We start from the raw sequence: 24135 nt of genomic DNA on the forward strand, positions 1-24135 counted from the left end.
AAATTTAACGGGTGAGAAATATGCTAAGCCAATGAAAACATCTCTTTTATCAATACATGAGTTGAAGTTCTAGATTTTTTAACTTAATAATAAGTTGACAACAACTTATTATTAAGTTGTTGTCTTTCACTTAGAAAGATAATTCAATATCAGTAGGACCTACACCTTGAATTATTTCTTTCATAATTTCTTACCCTTCACTCAATTGTACCAACATGCTTATTTGATAACATTGAGCCATATGAGTTTCCAGTTGATGGCCAGGGTTAAAGGCCCGTGGCTGTGATCAGGATATGGTCTAGACATTCATTGACAAGTGTTTATTGACATGAGCCAGGTGCTGCTCTGGACACTGGGATTCATTGTTTTCCTGAAAGAGACACAGTCCTTGCCCTCCTTGCCCTCCATATGGTCTGGTAGGGGAGACAGGCATTAAACAAACTAGCACAAAAATGGCTGGATGATCATAGATGGAGATAAGGGCTGTGATAGAGAAGAGATGTGGCTCTGTAAGGGTGTTTACTAAAGAAACCTGACGGAGACCAGAGGTTCAGGGAAGCATCCACTGGAAATGATGGCCAAACTGATACTTATGTGAACGGGGGCAGGGATACGGTTCAGGCAGAAGGCACAGCATATGCAAAGGCCCTGTGGGAGGAACAAGCTTGATTTTGAGCAGCTGAAAGAAGGATTTTCAGCTTCATGGGGTCTCAGATGCACATAGGATGGTGAAGAGTCAGCCTGTAACTGGAATCAGGTGGTCAGTGTATAATCCGCTGACTTGGAGGGTCAATCTAAAGCGGAGATTTGGGTGAAGTATATGATCTGGATTAGGGCTTAATCAGTCCTATGATAAGAGTCAGACTATGGCCAACATTAGGATTAACTTTGAGGCCATTCAATCATTCATTTCTTTAGCAAACATTTACTGAGTGTCTACTGTGTTCCTGGTAGGTTATAGGTGGGCCAGGTGAATGGAGTAAATGTCAGTTTACAATCGTGGTTAAACATGTCAGCTGTGGGGAGACAACCCTGGGACTCCACTGGGACTACAAAATGTGAGAATTTGTTCACATCATTTAACTTCTTTTTTCCGTTTTCTCATCTATCAGATGGAGGATAATAACAGCCTTTTCAAAGGATGGCCATGAGGATCAAATGAGTTAGTGTGTAAAAAACACTTATCATAGTGCCAAACATGTCACAGATATCTAATTAATATTAACTATATGCAAACTAGCTGAAAAAAAAACAAGAAAAAAATCAATCTTTTTTTCTAAGTCTAGGATTTAGACACTGAGAAGAACCCTGGAGCATCTGAGGGACGGTTGTGGGGATGAGGGGAGGTTTCCTGCCAGCTGCAATATCCACCCAAGAGACTCAGCTGGCACCTCTCTTGTCCCTTTAGATAGCAGCTTTCCACTGGCTGGGATGGTGGTAGTGGGCCAGTCACTGAGTTTAAATAGAATTTTCTTTGCAAATTGACATAACAATGAAATTACCAAACTGCCGTGTTTATCTTTCCAAATAAAAGACAGATTTTAAGTACATTATACCAATGTAATTGAAAATCAGAAGCAAATGAGGGAGGTGTGCAGTAACTTCTGTGCTAACGTGAGATTCCACTGTTCAGACCCCCAATTAGCTATGGGGGAGGACAGTTAGAGAAGAAGGTGTGCTGGCAATATTCCGTGCTCAGGACTGGTTAGATGAGCTGGATTCTTAGAGTGATAGCAGCTCACCATTTGCGAACCTTGAAGTCCCCAGGTTCTCTCTAGGGATGCAAATATAGCAACTTGGATTTCAATTAAGATTCTGCTGGGCCGGCCCCGTGGCTCAGTGGTTAAGTGCACGCGCTCCACTACTGGCGGCTCGGGTTCGGATCCCAGGCGTGCACTGATGCACCGCTTGTCCCGCCATGCTGAGGCGGCGTCCCACATACAGCAACTAGAAGGATGTGCAACTATGACATACAACTATCTACTGGGGCTTTGGGGGGAAAAAAAGGAGCAGGATTGGCAATAGATGTTAGCTCAGAGCCGGTCTTCCTCAGCAAAAAGAGGAGGATTAGCACGGATGTTATCTCAAGGCTGATCTTCCTCAAAAAAAAAAGATTCTGCTATTCCCGTGGTAGAGTCCTCTTAATCCTTCTTCAGAGGTGCTGCCTGGTTATCAAACCTCATGCTGCAGGCTGCAGGTGTTTTTTTTTTAACCCAAGCTTTACTGCCAAAGCTCTTGAGACAAGCTTACCGTCTTGGAATCCACGTGTCACCTCCTGTTGTCTGTGTGTGGGGAACTGCAGTGCCTCCAGGTGGTGCAGGAGGCTGGCTGAAAGGTACAGAGCTGGCAACCATCAAGGGTAGTCCGAGGACTGGCTGGCCACCTGGCTTCATTTTTTGTCTCTTTGTCTTTGCCTTAGTGGTCAGTCCCCGACAGTGGCCATGAGGGAGACGGAGGTGGGCTTACCTCTCTTGTAACTCCATCAGCCCCCACTAAAGTCACACCAAATGAAAGTAATAATATTTTTATGTGAATAATTAAAGATATTACCTCAACCTTAAAAATGTGAAAGAGAGCAGCATTTTTTAAAAAACTTTGCTTTTAAAAAAATATTAGTCATGCACAATCTAGGTAAGATGAATGTAGTTTAAGACAAGCACCTGGGTAGATTACCACCCTAAGCCCCTCCTGTGTCGAGTCTCCCCCACTGACACCTGTTCATCCTTCTTTGCTTATTCGACAGCATCCTGTGGCTAACTCCTAAGCACAGTGATGCAATTCTGTCTGGAGATACCGACTGGCCTCACATCCAAGCAGAAAACAGGCAGAAAAATGAGTATCCATGACAGAAGGTTAGTAACAATGTACTGTCTGAAGAGAATGGATAATAGAATTTTGCTTGAAGAATTTTGGCAACAGAGTGTTTTTTGCGGAACATTGACAGTTGAGTGATGTTACAGCAGCTTTCGTGATAGAATTGTTTGTAGAGTTCTCGTCTTGGGGCCTTCCATATAGAACTTCCTCTTGAGTCAATTCTTAGGCCAACACCATTGATGGGCAGGCGGGAGTCGCTGACGTAGGTGCATTTGGATTTCCCTGTCATTTCCACCTCCAGTTGAAATTCTCCTCCTGGATATCCTTGTTTAATGAGGACCTCAGGGTGACCTGGAGAAGCAAGCATGTCTGTTTTTATTGGGGAATATGTAGCAATAAGGTAACAGTCAAGATGAGACCGGCTCTCACTGCGCAATACTTGTGGTACTGAAAGAAGTCAAATGATATGGGTGTTATTGTCTGTGATATGGGCTGGATGCCCTCAGCACAGAAATGCAGGAGGTAACATTTCCATTTTACTTCAGTGAAAAACATTGGTAATAAAATCTGGGTTTGGTCCTTGTTCTGAGCACCTCTGAGCTGGATGACCTCCTCTCGTTGTACCCTAGTTTGCTCAACTATAAATGAAGTGTTGGACCAAATGATCTCTAAGATTCAAATGTAGCAGAGAGGGGCTTGGAGTCATGAGGCCTCGGACTGAGAGTCACACATTTAACATTGACTGGGCAGGTCCTTTCTCTTCTTTGAGCATCAGCTTCGTATAAGATAGGGATTTTGGATAGCATGTCCTTAATATCTCTCTCAATTCTGAGGAGTAGATGGATTACCACTATAGCAGGAAGGCAAGGATCAGATACTGGTCCCTGAAACACAGCTGAATCATTTTGAGAATCTAATAGAACAGAGTTAACACAACAGAGGATGGTTCATCCTGTTCCCCAGAAGGCACTTTTTTTTCTATTTCCTTGGACCACTTTGGGCATCCTTAGCGGCTTAGGCCATGCTCACTGCTCAGCATGGCAGAGAAAATGCAGATAAATGGGATGGCGTTGGGAATGCTATTTCTGCCTGCACCGAAAGATGTTTTGAAGTTACCATATGCTGCAGGAGATGAAGGGAAGGTGCACAGAGGGGAGATGTGATGAAGGCAACTTAGTTTGAAAGCAGTTGAACTGAACAAGTTTTGGGGGGGGTGGCAAGTTCATATAAATGCATTACGACAATAAGTTAATGGAGTCTAATCCATATTCACTTATATAAATAAAAGGGATGGATGGTTACAGCTCCTTGCAGGAGGGAGGGGTGCCTAACTCTAAACAGATGTCCCTGGAGATGGGATTCAGCTTTGTTTGGAAGGGGGTATTAACATAGTAGGATACTTCTGGGAAGAGAGATAAGAAAGGGATAGGTTAAAAACACATGTTCTATAAAGAATCATTGAAGATCCCAGCAGTGGGGCGATGATGAGTGAAGTGATGGGTGAAGAACCCATGATGAGGAGGGGGCATGTGACTGCTGAGAGAAGAAGAGAGAAGAATTCTGTCCTTCCAGATTAAACAATGGTCAGTTGTGAGGAGGCAAACACTGGTTTAGGATAAGGAAAAACGGTCAGAATTTTACAACAGTGGAAGGGGTTTTTGCATTAAGCAAGGAGCTCCTTATCACTGGGGCCGGGGTGCTCAAGTAGAGGCTGGTTGTCTTGTCTTCAGAGATGCTGTGTTGGATAAGGGGTTTAGCAAAGAAACTCTTCCAATTCCGTTATTTTATAGTGGATACATCACTACGATTAAACCTTGACGTTCTGGTTGCAGTTCCTCTACTAACTTGCTATGTGACCTTGACCAGGTCATTTAACCTTTCTGGACCTCGTTTACTCATCTGCAGAATGGAGATAATGACGTCTGGCCAACAATAATGTTACAGAAGCCTTGTGGGGATGGAATAATGCATGTGAAAGTGCTTTGAAGAACAAGACACACTATGTGTAAATAATATGTTAATGAGGCCACAATTCCTCATTCTCTAGCCTTTGTCTTGCCTGGGGGTACATCATGGTAGTTAAGGGTGGAGACTCAAGGCTTAGACTGCCTGGGTTGGAATCCCTGCTCTGCCTCTTGCTGGATATGTGATCTTTGGCAAGTTATTAAACTTGTAGAGTCTCAGTTTGCTGGTCTAAATAATGGGGCTGAGAAGGATAATATTGATTTCACAGGACCATTATGAGGATTAGAGATATAATACATGTGAAGTGATTTTCACAGAGCCTGGCAGAGTATGCCCTATACAGAGCTTTGTTCGTCTCACCGTTACTATTGACCTCAGGCAGTACTTATGTCTCTTGCAGTGGATTGTGACACCAGCTGGTTGAATTGTTGGTAGATGTTCTAGACACCTCTTGCAGGGACTTTAGCCCATCTCTGAATGTCCAAGGCAGCAGAGAATGCCCACATAGTTCCCTCAAGGGAGATCTAAGCACAACTACCAAAGTTTGTCAATTTGGCGACCCCAAATGTTTTCCTTTATTTGGAAGCTCATAATATTCCATCATAAATGTTTCATAATTGCCTCATGAATTATTCACCTGCAACTTAATAACCTTAAATTTTCTGAGATTATGGTTTTATGGGAGAAAAACATTACCAACCTGGGACCCAGCTGTGAAGAAAAAGTGCTGATGTTACCAATTTATTTTCACTATGTGGTAGAAGGCTTTTTTTGTAACTGTGAGATATAGAATATTAATAAAAGAGCAAATAGAAAACTAAAAGAAGAGGAAAAAAATCCTTACGTTGCTCTTTCTAAAAAATTTAATCTCAAAGCTGTGTTTGCAGTATTTTTTCCTATTGCCAAGGAGCTGATCCACTTCCATTAGAGTTGGTGTCATTTTCTTTGGTGAAGCCAAAGAAAAATTACCCCTTGTTTCCCTTCCTTACTATCTGGCCTTTGGCCCTCCTATACTTTTATCCATTACTCAATTATTTTTTTGGTCTGTATTCATTAGTAAATTTTAAATCAGTATCACCCTTTCATCATCTTAGATTGTTAGAATGTTACTTTTGCAATGTCCTTGGTGTTGTCTAAGCAGAGGATTTTAATATGGCAGAAAGAATAGTGGCTGAAAGATTGGAGTCTGAGTCTAGACTATCACTTTATTGATGCATATTCAATTGAATTGAGCAATTCAATTAAGTTTTCTCAGCCTTAGTTTCCTTATAATAAAATGGGGATAATAATGTCCATTCTACCTACCTCACAGACGTTTTGAGAAGGTCAAGTAAGATAAGGGACGAGGAAGCCTTTTTAATAACAATGCACTACACCAATGTTAGGAACTGGCCCAGCAATACAGGTAAGGGAAGGCTGGGGTGTGGATATCACTGAGCCCGGTGGAAGGATGAGCAGGAAGATCCAAAGAGAAAGCTGGTCTATAACCGATAGCTGACAAGGACGCCAACTCTTATTCAGGTTTGAATTTTCACTGGGAGCGGAAAAGAACAAAGCAAGACCATCCTGTCTTCTAATGCCAGGTAGGGGTGCAGCTGTTATTAAAATCCTTTTATTGCAAATCATGGGGTATGTGTGCACTTTCTGGAGCAAAAGAATACTAGAAAGTCAATATAGATAATTAAAGATCTGTTCCAATGTCGCCACTTTACAGATGAGACCTAGTGAGAAGGGTAGATTTTGACCAAGGTCTCATCGTGGGTTAGTGGCAGAAGCTGGAACCAAAAGCCTGGTTCTTTGATTTCTGTCTGCAACAGAAAGTGCCACAAATGTGCTATAATTTGGGGCCTGTGGAATGGAGTGCAAAGGGTTCCTGATAAAAGTGGGTTGTGGGCTGAAGGAGAAGAGCTAAGAAATGTGATTCTGCTGTAGGCAAATGAGCCCTGCAAACAAAGCTTAGGAATCAGTGGGGCATTTTTTTTGGACTGGCTAGACCTGAGTCATCCAATTAAAACAGGAACAGGTGCCCCAGAGGCTGTACCTCCTCTTCTTCCCACAGTTTTCTCTGACTTCTAATAACATTTTATTAAAATTCTCTGGGTCCTGATTAATTTTCCTGGTTGCTTTCTTTCTTATTGCTCTCCTGGACACAAGATAAGAACAGTGAGTGCTCTAACGAATGGAGTGAACAGTTGGGCTCCACTCATTTGGTCTAAATGGCTCTCTGTCCTCTGCCTAATGAAGCTTTGGGGATTTCTCCCCTTGTATTTTGGGTGGATGATGGGAGATGGCACCTGCTGGTGTCTCAGAAGACAGGCATTACCAAGAACTCACTGTCTGGGGCATCGTCTGTAAAAAGATTACTGATTAGGTGACTGGAGGGTCTACCTGTCAGCAAAGGGAGGAAGAGAACTCACATTTGCTCAGTAGCTACTCTATGCTAAGCATTTTCCTAAGTGTCCCTTCTCTGTGTTTCCAGAGCATCCTGTGTATTCGTCTAACACAGAGCTGCTGAGGTTTATTTCCCCAAAAGCACTGTGAGCAACTTGAGGGCAGGCACTATGTCTTCCTCACAGTTGCATTCTCAGTCTTGGTAGCAAGTTCTCAACACATAGGTGTTCAGGTGATGAATGACTCCTGGGTGATAAACATAGGCTTCTTTATTTAGTACTCACTACCACCCTCACTCCCATTCTTATTTCCATTTTACAGATGACTGTAGGCGAGGCAGAGGGGCTTGCCTAAGGTCACATATAATGTGTATAGGTCTGCATGACCTATACACAATCTTTCTACTGATTAAACATGCTGTCCACTTCAAGGGACAGTGTCTTATCTCTAGGGATCTGCTGAATTTCAGCCTAGATCCCTATAAAGTGTTGCCTTTGGTATATATACCAAAGGTATATATTTTGGACTTATCCTCGTGACAGTCAGGATGCTATAGTATCAAGATTGCCCTGTATGGAAAGTATTATTATAAACTGAGGGGTAGCTTCAAAAATGGAAAAAGTGGATATAGTGGCGTGCAATTGGAATTGGAGAAATTGTGGTTGTTAGAAGGGAAGATATTTCAGGTTCTTCTCTGTACAGTATTACAATTCTCTCTAGCCCTGTCAACGTACACTTGAACGTATGGACCTAATTATTTTGATTCTTACTGGTTACAGGGGTTGATGTTGGATGAAGAGCTATGTTAGGTATTAAGAGAGTGGAGGCAGGCAAGAAAGTGAGGCTGAAAAACCCTTGCCTGTAGAAAGAATCAGAGAAAATGGGGTGGGGGGCGGAATGGAAATGGAGCAGTAAGAGGCAAGGCCCTGGGAGCCAAATCAAGGACAGACACACTTTGATGGAAGGCAGAGAATTTTAGTCTGGTGGGCATGGCTGAGGATGGGCTTCAAGGGGTCAAGGTACTCCCCTGAAAATATATGTAAAATTTGATATGTATATTTCACTGGGAAGAGGGTATATAGCCTGTAGTAGTTAACATTTATTGAGTGTATAATATGTTTGCAATATCACGTTAAGCCCCCTCTAAGTCCTTTTTCAATATTATTTGGTTGAATCCTCACAGCAGCACTTTGAAGTGGACCCTATATCATCTCCCCTTTACAGATGAGGAAACTGAAGCACATAGATTTTATGTAAATTGCCCAAGTCACACCATTAACAAATGACAGAGCCGTGGTTGGAACTGAGCAATCTAATTCCTGAAACTGTCTTCCTAAGTGTACCTTGTATGGCTTCTCTAGAGGAATGAAAGGAGAATGCCCATCAGGAATGGTGGAAGGCTTAGCATTTTTGTGTGTCTTCCTAGGTCACATGACTATATGACTCCATGGGTGCAGTCGCCCTAAATGGCCTCAAGTTGGGTGATTGAACTTGCTCTGTGGAAAGGACCCTAGTGGGTAAGGGTATTGGATATCGATAGTCCCAGAGAACCTCCATGGGAGAGTAACCCCATGGTGGCAGCAGCGGCAGGTCCTAGAGATTTGGGGGAGCCTTCTCTTCATGCAGCAGCTTGAAGGATCCATCTACGAAGGGGCTTTCTGGAGCAGGCTGCTGGAAAGATTGTGAAAGGTGAGGCTCCACCTGTAGAATTTACCCAGAAAGAGTTTCACAGATGCCCCTTTCCACTCTTACATTGACCCAAGTGGCTTTCCCTGCATGTTTCTCTGTTGCTTAAGCAGCAGCACAGAAAAGTGGGAAGAGTGTAGACTTTAGAGTCACACAGACTTGGGCTCCACTCTCAGCTCTTGCCCCTCCTGCCTTACATCTTTGGGCTGATTTTTAATGTCTTAGAGCCCCTTTTCCCTCCTCTGTGAACCTGGGGCAATTACCACCTGGTACCACCTGGCTCAAAGGGCTGTTGTAAGGATTAAATGAAAGAATGAAGGAAATCGCCTTGCATGTAATCAGCACTCGATATATGAGAGCTGCTGACTTCCCTCTTACCCCAAGGAAGATCCGTGCCCAGCATTTGCAGAAACACTCCTGACCCAAACGGATTCCATTCTCTTGCCAGCCTCTCTTAAACTCCCTTTCTCTAACCTATCTCCTCTAACAGAATATGAACTTTGCTTCTCTCAATTCTACGTAGACTCCACTCCTTCAAGGAACCAGGGAGATATCTGTTGGCCATCGCCAATCAGCAATTAATGAGAGAGAGACACAGAGAGAGACAGAGGCAGCAGGAGGGAGAAAGCTTTAATTAGGCAGTGTGCGGGAGCTGGCTTGTAGCATCTCGTGAAAGCTGATTGTTAAATTTCTGGAACTTTTTGAGCTGGTTCACTTTACTTTGTAGCTTGAAATTGGCCAAGATGGGAGTATTTACACCCCAGAAATTGTTGAATACTATAATTAGAGCTTTATTTTTTCCTTCAAGAGCTGATTTTAAGACATTTACCAGTACGCCACTGAAGAGATAACGGTTATAAAGTATATTATTTGTCATATGCTGTACTAAGAGCTTGCATATGCTAACTAACTTAATCCTCACAACAATCTTTTGAGGTTATTAGCCCCATTTTACAGACTGGGGAACTGAAAAAGTGAGTTGCCAAAAGTCATGTAGCTAGCTAGAATTGGGATATAAACTGAGGCACGCTGGCTCCAAAGCCTGTAGTCATAGTCAGCTATCCTGCCTCTTGAGGATTCTTGTGAGGATTCAGTGACTTACATAAAAGGCTTGGCCCAGTGCTTGGTATTTAGTAACTGCTTTATAAATATTAGCTGTCATTATTTATATCAGAGATTCTTAAGCTTTTTTGTGGTCATGAGAATCTGCTGAAAGTTATGGATTCTTTTCCTCTAAAAGATGCACAATATGTATAGTATACACACACACACACAATACACGCTGTGAGGATACAATATTGGGATTCATGGACTCTCCAACACTCACTGATCCTAAGTCTACCTTCTTGGGCCACACGTCTTTCCCACACAGCCTTCGAGGGCTCCAAAGATAGAGCTCCAATTCCCTTTGTGTTTCTCTTTTTCTAGCAGATCATCCCGCATTTCTTCAACTCCTCTTCGGGGACTGTTCATGTACCCCTCCCAAGCCACTCACTCCCCTGTGCATGTGCTCTGATTTGCTTTGTGTTTCTCATAGGGTGAGGTCCAGAATTGGGTAACCTTGTAGTCTCCCTCATTTTTCCTGATCTCTCTGCCAACTAATATTTTTTCCAGTCTTATTTCGCCTTTGGTGTCCTGCCTCCAGGGGACTTGACAAGTTCTCTGGCATCTGGGATATAAAGTTGAGCTCTATTTTTAACACTGCTAACTTCACACACACATCACATTACACACCCTACAAACACAACAGGAAAAGAAGTCTGTGTATTTGAACACGCATGGCGAGGTTTCTTGACTTGCTGTGTCTGGACTTCAGTGAGATGCAGACATCTACTGTGGCTTCCTCCTGCCTTTTATGCTTTCCTTGTACCCCTGTTCCTCTTCCTAAACCCTTAACCCCTGCCAGCATGTCTGCTCTCCAGGCCTTGAGTTCAGCTCTTACTTTAACCTGACAAAAGAATAACAACAAATAAAAATTACTTAGTCTTTTTATATGTGTGAAATTTTGTATACGTTATCTCATTTAACTGAACTCAAACAACAAGCCTATGAGGTAGGGGTTTCAGTGGAAACCAGAGCTCAGGGAGGTTAAGTAACTTGGCCAAGGCTTCACAGCTAATAACTGGCTAAGCTAGAATTCAAATCCTCCTCTGGGAATTCCAGGTTTGCACGCTCTTCCTTGTTGTGCTCTGATTCCTTTTCTGCATCACAGCATCTACTAGAGGCCTGACATGTGGCCCCTTCCCTGGGTATCTGCATTTATCAGTGGGCTTTAGACATTGACAGTGTTATAAGACTTAAAGGGACTTCAGTCACTGGGCACTGGGGAAGCTCTTGCAGGTGGAGCATCTCCCCGGATTTCACAAATGCTCCCACTGAGGTGTTTCCTCCCCTACCAGACTTGTGGCTCACTGACGAGGTAGGAGCAGGCTACAGCCCATCTTCCCTTCCCTCCAACTGTAGGGGAAATGCGGCTGACCCCTTAGAGAAAATAAAACCAGCCTTCCTTGCAAGGGTCCCTGAGCTGGATTTCTGATTGTCCAGACAGCCCTTTAAAAAAGAAACGCAGTGTTTAAAACCTGACACCTAGGCATCCTTCCAGCTTTCTGTGGCTTACCAACGGCCCCTAGTGGCAAGTGGCTCCAAGTGCCATGAGCTGTGAGCCTTGGCTTCCGTGCTACCCTCTGGCTGTGTGCCCTACAGAGTTTTAAAACACTGCATTAATTCCCAATCAACATGTTTTGCGGTACTGGAACAGAAAAAAATGGTGGAGTCTAAAACTCTGCGCAAGAGGGTGTTATGATGGGTGATCTAATCTATAAAATCAGGCTGTCACTAAAACCTCTTCTTAATATTCCAGAACACAAACCTAGGAGGTAGACAATACTGTTAGACCTGTTTAGCTGCTAGGTAAACTGAGGTTCAGAGAGGTTAAGTAAGTAGACCACACACTCGTTAGCAGAAAAGAACACCTAGGTTTGTGTGGGCACAGGTCCATGTGAACGCAGGCTCTAACCTTGGCCCGGCAGGCCTAAGGCGCTTGTGTGTGGTTTATTGTCATGGCAGTGGTCTGGTCTTGGGAATAATAATGGCAGCTAGCATTTAAGAATTCATTCTGTGCTAGGAATGTGCTACATGCTCTTATGTGGAATACCCCATTCACTTCTCCTAGCCACCATGTAAGATAAACATCTCCAATTTACAAAGAGAATATGGATTCTTAGCAAGGTCAAAACTGCCAGAGGGTATACAACTTAAAAGAGGAGCTGGGAATTAGGACCTAGGTTGTTCAAATCCAAAACCATTGCTTTAATTTACCTTAATGTATTGCATGTATGTTCTCCTTGTAGTAAATCCAGGTTGTCGGTCCTTAGTACTCACTCACCTGAAGCATTCCCTTCCTCCCTCCTGACCAGGCTATGTGCTAATGAGAGATTTGGCTGATAAGAGATCAGGGGATGATGGAAGTCTATTGGTCAGTGTCCTTCAGAACATTGACTTTGTAGTTGGGAGAAAGTCCATTCTTCTTTGTGTGTCTGATGCTCTCAGATATCCCCTCTGACTGCTAGTGGGTGGTGGGTGGGGTGGGACTCAGTCACTTCCTGGGGTATTGGAGGGTTTCAGTTAGGGAAGCACATGGAAACGGTATAGTATAGTGGTCACAAGGCAGGCTTTGGGGTCAGGAGATATTGCAACAGTTACTAAACCATTCAAGACTCAATTTCTTCATCCACTAAATGGACCCCATAATGTCTACCTCATAGGGCTGTTGCAGAAATTAAATAAGACAAATGCATATGATGTTCTTAACACAGCACCTGTCACAGGGTAAGTCTGGCTACTGTGTTCATGAGCGAGGGAATAGGCAGTGACTTGATATGTTCCTTAGGATGAGTGCCAACAGCAGCACTAACCATTGAGAGGCCTGGCCCCTTGTTAGGTGCAGATGAGATTAGGTTCTTTCCCTTGCAACATAAAGCAATGGACTTAGGGGTTAAAGCAAGAACAATGTGCTGATGGAAGATGACCAAGGCAAAGAAGTCCCCCTCCCATAGGGATAAAATGGGTGGAGGAGATGGTGGCAAAGATTTTATCAGGAGCCCTCCCACACAAATCCTTTGCCAGGAGAGTATTGAGTCTTGGGAGCAACAGGGGACACAGCCACAAAGGAAGTAATCTGCCTCAAAAGGAATCACTGTGCTTAATGGCTTTATTGAACGAACGGTTTTTAGCCCATTGATCCCCGTTAACTGTAATTCAGGGCTCTGCAGGCTCTGTGCCATCACTTTGCCTGGTCATATCAATGCGCCAATATCCCTCCCCCTCCAGCCCAGTGTTTGTCCTTCTTCACGTATGTCACCATTCCTTTCTTGCCCCTGCTTTCTGTCCTCATTCCCCATCCTGGGGACTGGGCTGGACACGTGCACATGGTCCAGGCAAACCCTCTGATTTCCTTGCTGATTGGAAATAATGACATCAGGCAGAGCAATGATGTCACCTCGCTTTAGGGCTTTTTGTGCTGGTTATAACCACACTTTTGCTTTAAGATTTGTCTTAAAATCAACCTTTGCAAAAACCTTTTAATCGTTTGGTTCTTTGGAATGATTGTCCTATTGAGCCATACTGGGAGATTTTTAAGAACATTCTTCACCCTTTAATGTGCACTAGAATCCCCTGGGAGATTGTATAAAAGGACATTTCTGGGCCCAGATATTTTGACCTAGTGGGTTGTTATCCCCTTCCCCCCTTTTTTAATTGAGGTGAACTTCACAAGACATAAAATTAACCATCCTAAAGTGAACAATCCAGTGACATTTAGTATATTCACAACATTGTGCAACAATCACCTCTATCTAGTTCCAAAACTTTTTGTGTGTGTGTGTGTGTGAGGAAGATCAGCCCTGAGTTAACATCCATGCCAATCCTCCTCTTTGCTGAGGAAGACTGGCCCTGGGCTAACATCTGTGCCCATCTTTCTCCACTTTATATGGGATGCCACCACAGCATGGCCTGACAAGCAGTGCAACGGTGCGCGCCAGTTCCAAACCTGGGCCGCCAGCAGAGGAGTGTGCGCACTTAACCGCTAGGCTACGGGGCCGGCCCCCCAAAACATTTTCATCACCCCAAAGGACACCCTGTATCCATTAAGCAGTCGCTTCCCATTCCCCATTCATCCCAGCCCTTGGTAATCACTAATCTGCTTTATGTGTCTGTGGATCTACCTATTCTGGATATTTTATCTAGATGGAATCATCTAGTATTGTTCTTTTGTATCTGGCTTATTCCACTTTGCATAACATTTTGAGGTTCATCCATGTTGTAGCATGTCTTAGAACTTCACTTCTTTTTATGGCTGAATAATATTTAATTGTATGCTCAACCCACATTTTGCTTATTCATTTAAACAACGACTTCCCTTGGCTCTAGCAGGTGATCTCTGGTCCACACTTTGGGAACCACTGGCAGTAGACATCATTGGGTTTGTCCCCGGGCAGGCTGATACCTTGTCGGAGTAGAGTTTGGAGAGTGCCAGGCCCCAGCTGTTACTGGGTGTAACCGGCCTTTGGAGGTGGATCTAGCAGTGGATGACCAGAGGCTGTCTAGCCAGGCAGGACAAAGCATTGTATCGGTGTAGACAGAGACCTGGGCAAACAGTACGGTAAAATGCAGGTAAGAGAGACTTGTATCTGCATCCCAGCTCTGCTGTTTGATAGCAGGCAAGTTAAAAACTCTCTGATCCTTCTGTTCATCATTTGTAAAATGGAATAACAACAGTATCACTCTTATAACATTGTTGTTTGGATTAAATGAAATAATTTATATTAAGTGTCTGGTATTGGGCCTAGCACAGAGTCAATAAAGTGAAGAACAAAGTGGCCCTGATTTTTATTGCTTTTCCAGAAAAGGAGTAATATGCTGCTGGAGTCTGGCACGGGTAACCTGCACAGACAGAGGGAAATGATCTTGGCAGGATTGGCTGATGTTCCAGATCCTGTAGCATCTCCAAGAGAACTCAAGAGAGCAAGACATGGCCTCTGGTGTAGGAAAATAAGGAGACCCAGTTTCCAGCACGGGATGCTTAGTCCCAGAAATAAGGTAGGGGCCTTGTTTTTAAAATGAGACATACTGTCAGAATGGAAGCAGTAATAAGGCTAAACTGATCAGTATTGTCATTGCTGGTCTGATTTCTCTTCTAGACTGTGAGTACAGGGAGGGCAGGGGTTATGTCGGTCTCATTCACTACTCTGTTCCCAGCACAGGTGTAGAGTATGCAGTCACTAAATATCCATTTCATGCATGGCTGGCTGGCTGGCTGGATGCTGTGTTACCTCTCTATTAGCTTAGGACTCCTTAAATTCTTCTGAATCAGTCTCAGGCACTGATGGAAGAATATACTCTGCCCCAGGTACCCTTCTATAAGACTATTTGCAAATCTCCAAAATTCTTAAGAATGTGCATATCCTTTGATCCAGCAGTTCCACTTCTGAGTATTTATCCTACGGAAGTCCCTAGAGGCTCAGAAAGATTATGGCTCAAGAATGTTAATTGTGAGATTACTTGAAATAGCAAAAACAGTGGAAATAACTCGCTATCCTACAAAAGGAGGATTGGTTAACTGTATTATGATACTTCCATTCAATAGAGTGTTTCAAAGTCATAAAAATAATGAAGAAGATTGTTTAATAATATAAGAGAATGTCCATATTATGTAGTTAGTGAAAAAAGCAAGTTGCACAACAATATTTTGATATAATACCTCTCTATGTGTATGTTTATGTATATGAGTATAACACTGAAAGGATATATACTATGATATTAACTGTTGCTGAGTGATTAAATTAGAGATAATTTTATTTTTGAGCTTTTGTGTAATTTCCAATGGTTTTACATTGGACATGTAATCAAAAAATAATAATGAATATTATTAAAGATTATTTCTGATAAGAGTTTGCATCTTAGATCTCTCCAGTGTGTCTGAACCTTCACAGGGTAATGAATGGCATCAGCAATGGGGCTTGGAAAGCTATGGGAAGGGGCTGGGGACAGCAAAGCATCAGGCAAGGCTTCTGCAACATTGCAAGACTAGGACATGTTCTTGTTTTGCTGGAAGAGAGGATGTTCTGTACCTCCTTTCATGTCATGTACTCTATCCTCTCCTCCATGTTAGTTGTCAACCTAAATAAAGAGGTAAACTGAGGTAAGCTCAAATGAACAGAAACTGAGTTTATTTGAGAATAGCAAAGGAATTGCAATTGGGGAAATGCATGCTGTAGCAAGCTACAAGCGAGTCCGCTGAGGATTTGGGGCGGGCTGTATTTGTGGGCAAAAAAGTGCAAAGCTAGGGAAGTCCAGCCAGAGTCCAAGCAGTAAGTTCATTGACTTGGGGATGGGAAGAGATTCTTAACGGATGATCATTGGTGAGGAGGTAAGTCTCAGTCTTCTGTAAATCAGGCATTTACAGGAAATCAATTTCTTGGTTCTTAAATTCCATTCCACTGAGGGTAAATTCATGAGATTCTCCATTTCATATCCCCTGGTTCCATTTCAGATTGAAGTCCGTTCACATTAGCATTAAATACCCCCAGGCTGTAGTAGCTCTTTGGTCTTCATGGAAACTGGATCCATGTTGTGGGCTCCTAACTACTGAGATAATCAGCCGCATACTGGTTTCAAGAAGATAAGTTTAAACCCTGCATGGGCTGAATTGACCATACAAATTAATTCTGTCTTGTGTTCCAGGAGATTAAAGGAAGAAAGTCTGGTCTGAGAAAGCACAAATGGAGTAAGTACTTCTACTGAAAGGGAAACAAGATGACAACTCTTGAGCACTGGCTTCTTAGATTCCCAGTTAACTGATTATAAGGACCCTCCTAGCCAGGTCTGAGGCTTTGCTCCTGGGCCAGGCAGGTCTGCCTGACTTCATCTTCTTTGGGGTTAGGTTCTCCCCAAAGACTCCTGGGCTCTTGATTCCTCTGGTTGCTCCTCTGGAATTCTTCAATGTGTTGGCATCCTAGATGGGGACATGACTCGGACTCATGCTGGGACCTCTACAGAACTGCACACCAACAGTGGTGATATATTGTGGAGTATGCTTTAAAGGAGAAGGAAAGGTGCGACAGGGAACATGCAGAGAAGAGCACCTAAGGTGACGTGAGATGCAGCTTGACAGATGAATAGGAGTACTTCAGGAGTACATCTTCTGAGGCTGGGGGTGCAGTCTCCGAAGCCCACTGAGGCAGGAGGGAGCTCAGTGTGTGATGGGAAAAGACTATATCAACAGAGAGGGCATGCAAACATGCTGCAGGGACTAGATAATGAAGGGTCTTGTATTCCATACTCAGGAGTCAGGCATTTTATCCTATAGCTCATAGGCTGCCACTGGAGGATTTTAAGTAGTGAATACCATTTTGTAATCTACTCACCCTATATTTCCTATTAATCTGTGAATTCCCTGAAGGCAAATGTTTGATTTTGAGTTGTCTTGGTGGTTGCCTCCTCCAGTGCCCATTATAGTCCCTTATTTATAATGATAGCTAATTTTTCATCAGGTGCTTGTTACGAGTCTGACACTGTGCTAAATGCTTTACATGGTGTATTAGTTAGGGTTCTCCAGAGAAACAGAGCCAATAGGAAGAGCGTGTGTGCGTATGCGTATGGAGGCTGAGAAGTCCCGAGATCTGCAGTTGGCAAGCTGGAGACCATGGAGAGACCATGTGTTGCTCCAGCCCTAGTCTGAAAGTCTGAGAACCAGGTGAGCTAATGGTACAACCTCCAGTCTGAAAGCTGGCAGGCTTGAGAACCGAGAATAGCTGATGTTTCAGTCCAAGTCTGAAGGCCAGAAAAGATCCATGTCCCAGGTTTTTGCGGGCAGGCAGGAGGAGTTCTAGAAGGGTCAGCCTTTTTTCTATCAGGCCTTCAACTGATTAGATGAGGGCCACCCACATTAGGGAGTGCAATATACTTTATTCAGTCTACTGATTCAATTGTTAGTCTCATCCAAAAACACCCTCACAGATATACCCAGAATAATGTTTGGTGAAATATCTGGGTGCCTCTCCATCTCTCACCATCATGGCCAATCAAGTTGATATATAAAATTAGTCATGACACATGGATTGTATAATTTAACTTACACAATGATCCTGCAAGGTTATTTCTGTTTTCATTCCTGTTTTAAAGGTGAGGAAACTCAACCTGGGAAGGTTTATGTCATGTTCATGAATAACAACAGCTGCTAAGTGAAAAGGCCAGAAGTCAAACCCAGGCAACTGACTCCTAGGGCCACATCATTAACCACTATGTTATAATAAATATTTTAAATTGATTATTTATAGAACACTTACAGAAATTTAACACAAATGTAATTACTAATAATAGTTTAATTATATTAGACATCCATTAATTTCTATCAAATGAGTAAATAAATGTACTGTTAATAGCTGTCTTCCAAGAAATTGGTGTTTTAAAATTTTTTCCTAATTCTGGAGAAGAAAGCCAAGATACAATGAGGAGAGTGTTGCTCAGCAAACACTGAGAATTCAGTATCCCTTTCACAATGAGTGTCCTAGGTCATACCAGATGCAATTTCAGGAAAAAAAGAGTTGGTGCATTAAGATGTGAAGGCAGCCAGGACTCGCAGCATTATGGTATCTGTGTTGTGAGAAGACGAGAAAAATATAACCAGCTCATACTGAGACTTGATTTCTGGAAAGAATAATGCTGTGAAATCATTTTCTGGGGATTGTCTTGAGTGTATTTGAATGAGGTTAAAGTCAGCTAAACTCGTTCCGGAGTCTCAGGAGTCATAGGTTCTGTGGGGTGACTGTCACTAATAAGTGGTGTGTCCTGGAAATATACTCTGCAAATCAAGTCCTGCTTTCCTATTGATTTTTATGATACACTAAGATATCCTTCAGTGGGCATTACTATTTTCTCCCTCTCCCACTCAGTTTTTCTGAGTCTTTTTTATCTTTGAGATACATGCCTATGTGTAGAAGGAGAGTGCTCTGAATTTGAAGAAATGCTTTGGAAAAGCAAATTTACCCTCATCAGTTATTACAAGTGGTGATATTTGTCATTATAAATTTCATTAAGTCAGGGCACATCTGGATTTATAAGAAAGGATAGGGGAAACTTCTTAATTAAGGTGCTAGGGTGAATTTTAATATCCTATTTACCCAACTATTTAATGCTTTGTGAAAGAGATAGCGATTGCTGTCGATTGAAAAAGTTTTAATACTTTTTTAAGAGTATCAAATGAATAATAAAGCCATTTCAATTTAGGAGTAGGAGAAAGTAAAAACAAACAAATAATCTTGTTGAAATATTGGCATTACTAGTACTTGGGAGGATGTCACCAACATGACGACATAGGAGGCTCCTGAATTTCCCTCCTTCCGTGGATGCACTGAATATACAGCTACACGGGGATCAATTCCCTTTGAGAAAAATCCAGAAACTAGTTGAATGACTCCACCACATAAGGCATCTGAGAAAATATCCATATCAAAATGGGTAGGAAAAGTTGAGGCACACTCTCGCCATGAACCCCATCCCTGTCGCAGCACCTTGCAGTTGGGAGGGAACTCTCAACTCCCATTTTCTCCCTGAGGAGCAGAGGATTTCAACCACACATTTAGCACCCTGACTTTTAGGGCCATCACCAAAGGAACGGGCCCCCAAATCATCTCATTCTGAGAGCCAATGGGGCTTACATTCATGAGTCCCACAGAACTACAGGAAACAGGCAGTTGTTAAAGGGGTGCACAAGAACTCCCCACAGCTATCCCCCTGGGCTCAGTACAGAGGGAGAATGCAGATTCAGTGCAATCCTGATCAAAGCTCCAGTGGCATTTTTCAGAGAAATAGAAAGAAACAATCCTAAAACTCGTATGGAATCACAAAAAACTGAATAGCCAACGCAACCTTGAGAAAGAAGAACAAAGCTGGGGGCGTTATACTTCCCGATATCAAACTGTGAGAGAATAGAAAATATATATATAGATCTCTGCCCCTAGTTCCTGGCACAAAAATCCTAAAATCCTTGTACTTTCCTAAGTGATAAGAGCACTAGGAGCGTCTTCTGTGCTAATATTTGGTCTTTGACCCTGGCTCCTGACACAGAGCTTCTAAATGCCCTGAAATTTCCTGTTTAATAGGGTATCTTTTGTTCTAATGATATAACTCTTGGTGGGCTCTTGAAGAGCTTCAGGACAGGGTCCAGACACCAGAAAGACCAAGTCATGATTAGAAGCTTGAAACTTTCATCCTTACCCTCATTTTCCAGGAAGGCGAAAGGGGCTGGAGATTGAGCTAATGATTGATTATGCTTTCCTGAGGTAGCATCCATAAAAATCCCCAAAGAACAGCATTTGAAGAAGTTTGGATTGGTGAACATGAAGAGCTGGGGGGAGAGTGGTGTCCTGGGAAAGAGCATGGAAGCTCTGCACCTTTTCCCACGTACCTTGTCCTGTGCATCTTGCTGTTCCTGAGTTATATCTTTTTGTAACAAACCAGTAATCTAGTTAAGTAAACTGTTTTCCTGAGTCTGCGAGCCATTCTAGCAAATTAATCTAACCTGAGGATGGGTTGTAGGAAACTCTGACTTATAGCCATAGGTCAGAAGCACAAGTAACAATTTGCGATTTGGACTTGCGATTGGCATCAGAAACAGGAGTGCAGTCTTGTGGGAGTGAGCCCTTAATCTGTGGGATCTGATGCTATCTTCAGGTGGATAGTATCAGCATTGAGTTAAATTGTAGAACACTCAGTTTGTTGCTTAGAATTGCTTGATGTGTGGAAAAAAAACACATCTGGTGTTAGAAGTAAAGTGTAGTAAGTAGTGTGAGAGTAAAGGAAGAACATAGGAAGAGTTTGTTTATCCTGCTCACAAACTATATCACAAAGCTATAGTAACCAAAACAGTATGTTATTGGTGTAAAACAGATACATAGATCAATGGAACAGAATAGAGATCCCCTAAGTAAACCTATACATAGATGAACAATTAATTTTTGACAAAGGTACCAAAAACATACAATGGGGAAAGGATAGTCTCTTTAATAAATAGTGTTGGGAAAACTGGATATCCACATGCAAAAGAATGAAACTGGACCCCTGTCTTACACCATACACAAAAATCAACTCAAAATAGATTAGAGACTGAACTAAGACCTGAAACCCTAGAAGTCCTAGAAGAAAATATAATGAGTAAGCTCCTCAACTTTGGTCTTGACAATGGTTTTTTTGGCTTTGACACCAAAAGCAAAGGCAACAAAAGCAAAAATAAATACATCTGACTTCGTTAAACTAAATAGTTTCTGCTCAGCACCGGAAACATCAACAAAAGGAAAAGGCAGCCTATAAAATCAGATCAAATATTTGCAAACCACATATCTGATAATGGGTTAATTAGATAAAATATACAAGGAACTCATACATCTCAAAAAACCAGATAACCTAGTTAAAAAAAATGGTCAAAGAGCCTAAATAGACTTTTTTTTCAAAGAATACATACAGATGGCCAAAAAGTACATGAAAAAGTGCTCAAGATCACTAATCATCAGGGAAATGCAAGTCAAAACCATAATCAGATATCACTTCATTATTAAGATGGCTATTATCAAAAAGACAAGAGATAAGTGTTGGCAAGGATGTGGAGAAAAGAGAACCTTTGTGCACTGTTGGTGGGAATGTAAATTGGTGTAGCCACTATGGAAAACAGTATGGAGCTTCCTGAAGAAATTAAAAATAGAACTACCATACAATCCAGCAATACTACTTCTGGGTATATATCCAAATTAAATCAAATCACTATCTTGAAGTGAGAGATCTGTACTCTCATGCTCATAAATGCATCTTTCACAATGGCCAAGATATGGAAACAACTGTAGTGTCCTTTGATGGATGAATGGATAAAGAAAATGTGATGTATATACACAATGAAATATTATTCAGCCTTAAAAAATCAGGAAATCCTGCCATTTGTGACAACTTGGATGAACCTGGAGGGCGTTATGCTAAGTGAAATAAGCCAGATAGAGAAAGACAAATACTGCATGGTATCACTTCTATTTGGAATCTAAAGAAAAAAATTTTAATTCATAGAAATGGAGAATAGAATGGTGGTTGCCAGAGGCTGGGAAGTGGGGGAAAGGGGGAGAGGTTGGTAAAAGGGTATTCATCTTATAACTTTCAGTTATAAGATGAATAAGGTCTGAGGATCTAATGTAATTATAGTTGATAATACTGTTGTATAATTGAAATTTGCTAAGAGAGTAGAACGGAATTGTTCTCCTCAAAAAAAAAAGGTAAATACGTGAGGTGATGGAAGTGTTAATTAGCTATATGGTGTGAATCCTTTCACAATGTTTACGTATATCAAATCATCACATTGTATACTTTAAATATATGACAATTTTATTTGTCAACTATACTTCAATAAAACTGGAAAAAAAGAGAAATTAAGACTGACTCAGCTGAAAGGAATATTGTTGGGACTTTAGTGGCCCAGGCCGGTGGAAATGATGGCCTAAATCTGGATAATGGTCTAATTTGTCATACCCAAGAGGCTACTCCAAGCTAGAATAAGACTGATGTTCACCACTTAAGGGAATGCAGCATGGGGAAATCTTTTTATTTGCAAAGAGGTGAACCCATTCAAGCTGGTTCAAGTAAAAGAGAGTTTTGAAGGTTTACAGGGGCATTTCACAAAAATGAGACAGAATTGTACACTTGGCTTCAAAAAGGCATATGTTTTGCTAAAAAGGTCCTAAGGATTGAGTTTCCTCCTCTGTCTGTTTTTCTCTCTCTCTAGCTGCATTAGAAACTGTTGACTGGTTTCTCTCTGTAATACAACTTTCTAAGACAACTTGCCAGCAAGAAAAGGACCATCCCATCCATGACTCCACATGACCTTCAGTTTAGACATACACTAGTGTCTGATTATAATGTTTTCATTTTTTTTTTCTTTGTTCAAACTCTCAAGGAAGACCTTGATTATTTGCTAGCTAATTAGTGGACTGGCTTTCCTTGTGTTGTTTTTTTTGTGTGTTAGGTTGTACCATTGGCTGTAGCTTGCAGTAGATCACCTGTTAAAACATGTCCACCTTCCTTAACTGGTCTCTCAACGTTATATACCACAGTGAGTCCCAGCAGGGCCTCTTCTTCAAGCAGTGATATTGCCCTGAATCACAGAGGTGTTACGTGGCTGCCCCCTGTCATCTATGTTAAGCAGAACTCCAGCCAGGTGAGAGTTTGGATGACAGGATTCAGTTAGCAGAACAAAGGGATTGACATGTGTGTGGTCAAGGTTCCAGTCCAGTAAGCTTAGGTTCAGAACAAGATCCCAATTTCAGAATGAGAATCAACGTGCAAATCAGGAATCAAGATAGAGTTTCTGTTAAATTGGATGGGCCAAGATGACATGCATTATGAGAAGTCTTATGGCTTAGAGGAATGACTACAAAGTCTACACTATACATCAAAATTATGTGAGGTTCTTGATTTTAGGGCACTCGCCCAGATATAGTAATCTGCTGAGAGGATTCTTTTGACAAGATCAAGTGGTTACTCTGAGGGTCAGATTTGGAACCTCTGACTTACTAGGGCCCTCAGCTGCCTACATACCCCAGATTCTGAGCCAGCCTACAGCAGCAAGGACCTAGGTCCTCTCACTTCCAGTCTAGTACTCTTTCCTTTCTATCTTCCTGCTGCCTTTATAGTTGAAGAAGGACATCACAATGTTCTTTTATAACAGAGAAATACGGTTTGTCTTGGTGTGATTATTAGCCTTTATGCCAGATAGTCAGGCTAGGTAGGACTCAGGTAGATATCTTGGGAGATTGTATTTTGAATCTATATGTCCATAACAACTGGGATCTATTTATGAAAAAAGGTTAGATTTTAATAAAATTTTTTTCAGTGGCATACAACAACAAAGGTTTGTTTATTGCTGATGTTACGCATCTACGCTGGATCTATCTACTCTGATCTTCTCTAACTCCAGGAACTAGGCTAGTTGCTGAGGCAGAGGGAAAGGAGTTCATGCCAAAACATACCTTGGCTTTGAAAGCTTCCACCCCAAAGTGACACATCAGTACAGTTCATATTGCATTAGCCAAATCAAGCCTTTACTTCATGTAGGCAGGGAAGTAAAATCCTGTTATGGGCCTGACAGAAGAGACTCGTTCATAAAGCCCAGCACAGGGACTTTGACTTATCTTCTACATCATCCCCAGCATTTAGAACAGGGTCTGGCACATGGTAGATGCTTAAAAA

The 24135-nt window shown here is 42.1% G+C and overlaps 1 long non-coding RNA gene across 1 annotated transcript; it reads left to right on the top strand.

Annotated features, from left to right (window-relative positions):
• Nucleotides 1-2747: 2747 nt before the first annotated feature.
• LOC131407913 (uncharacterized) lies at nucleotides 2748-18030 on the top strand. Its single transcript, XR_009220684.1, has 3 exons — nucleotides 2748-2852; nucleotides 14758-14952; nucleotides 16597-18030. It is a non-coding gene; the product is annotated as an uncharacterized LOC131407913 (long non-coding RNA).
• Nucleotides 18031-24135: the final 6105 nt, after the last annotated feature.

Source organism: Diceros bicornis, chromosome 1 (genome assembly GCF_020826845.1).
Source record: "Diceros bicornis minor isolate mBicDic1 chromosome 1, mDicBic1.mat.cur, whole genome shotgun sequence".
NCBI classification, from domain to species: domain Eukaryota; kingdom Metazoa; phylum Chordata; class Mammalia; order Perissodactyla; family Rhinocerotidae; genus Diceros; species Diceros bicornis.